We start from the raw sequence: 5,034 nt of genomic DNA on the forward strand, positions 1-5,034 counted from the left end.
TCGATGGGGAAGACCCAGTTCGTTGTGGTCCTGGGTCCTATAAGAAAGCAGGCTGAGCAAGCCAGGGGGAGCAAGCGAGTAGGCAGCACCCCTCCATGTCCTCTGCATCAGCTCCTGCCTCCAGGTTCCTTTCCTGTTTGAGTTCCAGTCCTGACTCCCTTCAGTGATGAACTAGGATATGGAAGTGTGAGCCGAATAAACCCTTTCCTCCCCACCTTGCTTTTGGTCACAGTGTTTTGTCAACAGTAGTAACCCTAACCAAGACAGAGGTCTATTAGTTTCTCTCTAATCAGACCTGGGTATTTGTTGTTATTGTTGTGATTGTTGCTGTGCTTGTGGTGGTGGTTATAGTTGTGGTTGTAGTTGTGGTTGTTGTGGTGCTTGTTGTGGTTGTTGTGGTGGTTGTTCTCATCATGACATCACTATGCATAGATTTATATATAAATTTAGTACATTTATAATAAATTGGGTTTTTTAGAGAGAGATTTCTGAGATACTAAGGATGCTCTCAAATGTTATAGTCTGAGGCTTTGACATTCCTATAAATCAGGAGAGCAGATTCTTCAAGTTACATTTTCTTAGTGTGGCCCTTAGATTTGTTTGGTACTTTTCATGGTTTTCCTCTTACAAACATTTATGGCATAAGTGCCGTGTGCATTGTTCATACATTGCCAGTGTCTATGAGTAATTTAGAAATACAGACTCCATCTCAAACCTCCTGGACCAGAGTAAGCATCTTAACATGGTCTCCAGGTGAGCTGAGCTCATATCCGCTGTTCTAAGAACGAGGGAGCTGGCTGCCTCACCACTTCATCCTCCTGGCTCTCCCGAAGTTACCTCAAGTGCAGTGGCTTTGCTTTAGCTCATTTGAGTTCCTATAACAGAACACTTTAAATATGGGTGGCCCAAAAACCAAAGGCCTCTATCTTTTCATGCCTCTCCTGAGTGTCGCTGAAAACCAAAGCAGGAGCAGGGTCAGTTTCTGTTGAGCTCACCTATCAGAAGGAAATCTCACTATGTCTTCACGTGCTGGGTGAAGCAGGGCAGGTCTCCAGACCCTTTACACAGCACTAAACTCATCACAAGGCCTCCATCTATGTTGTGTGTAGCTTTTTGCTATCCTGCCTAAGCTCCAGGAACAGGCCACTACCAGTCTTCACCCAGCTTCCCTTGAATCTGTGGATAAAACACACACATACACTCACAGACACAGACACTCACAGACACACACACAGACACACAGACACACACAGACACACACACACACACAGACACACACACACACACACACACACACACACACACACACTCTGCTCGTTTTCAACCTGCCTTCTAACCCAAGTGCTGGATGCTACTCTCTCCCACCTGGAAAAGTGTGCCCTTGTTAATTAATATTCCTATCTCTGCCCCTCCCACCTGCCCTAAATTTAGTTGCTCAGTTACATCCCCACCTGTAGGAGCAACCTGCATGGCCACTCCCTTTCGAGATTTCACAAGTCTGGTCAACTTCTCTCCATCAGAAGCCTGGCAAACTCTTCCCTCCTGAGCTTTTTTTCCTCCAGGGACCTGGAAGTTCCGCCTATTCCTTCCACCCAGTAATTGGCCCATGGCTTCTTTACTGACAGATCAAGAACCAGTTGGAGTACAGGACCTTAGCATCAGCACCACCCCTACACATCTCCCTGATCTAATTAATGTTCACCGCCCCCTCTGAGGTCAGACTTTAATCTGTGAGTTTAGGGTACACAAACGTTCAGACCACAGCACTGGTCTCAGATTTGGTTTTTTTTACTCCAGTTAGTTGTGTAACAGTTGTTGGTCTCAAGTCTTCGTTGATCTTAGTTTTGTCGAGAGAGACACAGCCGAGAACTTTCTCTGGAGTTCCTGTTGGCCCTGGTCCCTCCTACTGGCTTGTGCCAAGGCTGAGGCCTGACTGTTTCTGCTAGGTAGTGTTGCCACTGCTGATTTGTGTGTGTTATCCCAACTCTACCAAATTAGACTCTTGGTGTATCTGTGAAGTGTTTACTAGTTGATCCAGTGGATCGAGCTGCCACTGCTGACCTGTGCCTGACAACACAGGTGGGATTTTCTCCACAAAACCATTTCTAAATGGGCCCACTTCCCCATAGCCTTTCTTTTCTACTACCCCTGGTGGGTGGTGGGCTAGAAGGGAGGTTAAGGGGTTTAAGAACCATCATTAAAATTAAGGTTTAAAAAGAATTAAAGTCACCCCCCCTCTCTCTCCATTGTCTTCATGATCAACCCCTCCTTCCGTCCATAACCTCCCATCTATATCCTGTGAACAACAGGGTACTCCTCGGTGCATATATCGTGTCTTCTCACCATCTTGCATAAAACATTCTCATGAGTTGCCATGGCCTGTATAACAAAGATAAAAATTTTCAGTGTGTTGATTGATATCACACCCTTCATGCCTGTGTAGGACCATATTCTCGATGGGAGAAACCTCCTCAGACTCCACTCCCTCAGCACTGTGCACTCACTGTGTACGTCTCCCGTGTCCTCGAGATCCCGGCTTGACTACATCTTCCTCAGAGAACCTTCTCTAAGCTTCTCAGTCGGGTCATCCCTGTTCTGACCTCACACAATAATCTGACCATGTTACTTCCTGCTGTGTGGATGATGGTGGTGTGATACGGGTTGTAATATAAGCAACTGTTCCTCTAGTCACAAGCAGCTCATCCACATAGAGCAGGCTGCTCTCCTCTTTGGCTGTCACATGGCTAGCAAACGCCCAAACTGCATGAAAACCACATGGCTCTCCCAGTGAAGCCCTCCTTACGTACTGACATGGAATTTATTAATGTCTTGTTCTATAATTATAGATATATAGATTTTAATAGATATCATAGTAATAATCAGCCAATAGGACAGGCGCTCATGGAATTTATTGTTGTCTTGTTCTGTAATTATAGAATATAGATTTTAATAGATATTGTAGTAATAATCAGCCAATAGGACAGGCTCTGGAAGAGTGAAGGAGAGGGAAAGTAGGTTGTTTCCTTTATCCTGTATTTCTGCCTCCTGGCGGCCATTGTGTGAGCTGTTTCTCTGCCCTTCTTTTGTGATATTCTGCTTTCCCACAGGCCAGCCAACTTTGGTGTGAAACCCTTGAAACCATGAACCAAAATAAGTTCTCTTTCCCCTTAACGAGTTTGGGTTGGAAATTTGTCCACGGCAGCAAAGCCTGACACATCAGAGTAACTCCTGAGTTACTCTCTCTGACGTGTTCAGCTTTACCCTGCCTGACAGTTAGTTGGCTGCTAATTGTTGGTTTGCATGGGTGGTTGAAGAACCTGGAGGATAGGAGTAGAAAGGGAGGCAGAGGCAGATTCAGAGCAGCCCTGGCTGATGACTCTCCTAGCCTGTTGCAGTCTCATTCCTGCTGATAGATTTGCGCAGCGGCGACCAATGTGATCAACAACTTGCTCACTCACTAGAAGGTCAGCTTATGTAATGCCGTGGTTTTCTCTGGCACAGTGACATTAAAGTGTTCAGAATAATGTCTGTGTGCTAGACAGCGTATGGATGTTTAACATCTACCGCTCCACCATAATTCTCACAACATTCTGCAGGGCGGGCACTCTTAGCTCTGTGTGCGCTTATGTCTTGGTGTGGATCACATGACTCCTGGCTATCTGCCTTCAGACGTAGGCTCAAGCTGTCGGTCCTAAGACCTGCACGCTGACCCCCAGCTCCATGCCACAGGTTATGAAACCCTGAGTCCACGAGTGTGCCATGAGTCATCTGCCCACCAGAATCCCCTCAACCTGGCCTGTCCCAGAGGAGCACACTCGGGAGTTTCACTAGGGTGGCATCCATATTCTAAAGAACATGTGTGTTTAATCAGGGGACATATTCTAAGGCAGAGGTGCTGTTCTCCAACTGACCAGTGTTGCTTTGGGTGGTGTGGCTTCAGGGTGTGTGTGTGAGCAAGGCAAGAAGAGCACAGGCAGTTTTCTGGCTGAGACAATGGCCACCAAGCCTCTTCCTTTTCCTTTGATATAAACAGTCACCCATGTTTGTACCTGAGCTGGGTTTGGGCTTAACTTTATATGCGGTCAGAGCATTAAAGTATGAGGGTGCCTGATACACAAAAGCCATACAGGTTTCTAGAACCCCATTTGTCTCTGTGTAGCCATGCCCATGGGAGGCAGACCACAGAGCACACCGAGTGTCGGTCGGTGCTGGATCAAGAGTACAGAGCCGATTAAGTATGGACCAGGGAGTTGAGGGGTCTCATTTTTCATCAACTCTAATGTGATTAATGTTTATTATCTTTTGAGCAGGAAGACGTCTGAGTGAGCACTCAGTGGTCTCCCCTCCTCATTCACCACCAGGATCCATCACACCCAAGCTGTGATTTGCTCAAATATGCAGAAAGGGCTTTAATATGCTCACGGCGCCTTCAGAATCCCCCCCCCCGATCATTTTTGAAGATTGCCTCTTGCTGCATTTCTTGTCATTTGTTTCCAAGTTCAGTTAGTTTACTTGCTACGAGAAAAGATGGTTTAGAGAAACACACACTTCCTATCTCCTTTAATAGCTTGTGTTATGATATGTTTGATAGTTCATGAAGGACACTGTCAGGTTTGGAGAATGAGCCAATAAACTTTAGGTACCAAGAAATACGGCCCCGTAATGATGCCTCCTTCCATGCAGAGGTATTTCATCAGCTTAATGGTACCTTTTAGTGCCTGACATCTTCAGTTTACAGGTTTGCTCAACGGCCTGCTTGCCTCTGTGCCAAATTAGAGCTGAGGGAGGTTTCTGATGAGAAGAATATTCAGTGTGGGTATTAGAGTTACGGCTGTCAAGTTGGAGGCGGTCACTGTGTTTAACCTCAGGTGGTGCCTTTTACTACCAATGCTAACGGGGGACTGGCGGCATGCCTTAGAAACCCTTGTTTGACTTTAAAGGTTACAAATCAGGGTGTGTGGGCAGCAGAGGGCACCTTCTGCCTCCGGCATTAATGGGTTTTTTTTTTTTCAAAATGTGTTCTCTCTTCCCCAG

At 46.2% G+C, this 5,034-nt stretch overlaps 1 protein-coding gene across 4 annotated transcripts in view; it reads left to right on the forward strand.

Annotated features, from left to right (window-relative positions):
* Window positions 1-5,034, forward strand: part of Atrnl1 (attractin like 1) — a 540,797-nt gene that overhangs the window by 487,183 nt on the left and 48,580 nt on the right. The window lies entirely within an intron of this gene.

The sequence above is a fragment of the Rattus norvegicus genome, chromosome 1 (genome assembly GCF_036323735.1).
Source record: "Rattus norvegicus strain BN/NHsdMcwi chromosome 1, GRCr8, whole genome shotgun sequence".
Classification (NCBI taxonomy): domain Eukaryota; kingdom Metazoa; phylum Chordata; class Mammalia; order Rodentia; family Muridae; genus Rattus; species Rattus norvegicus.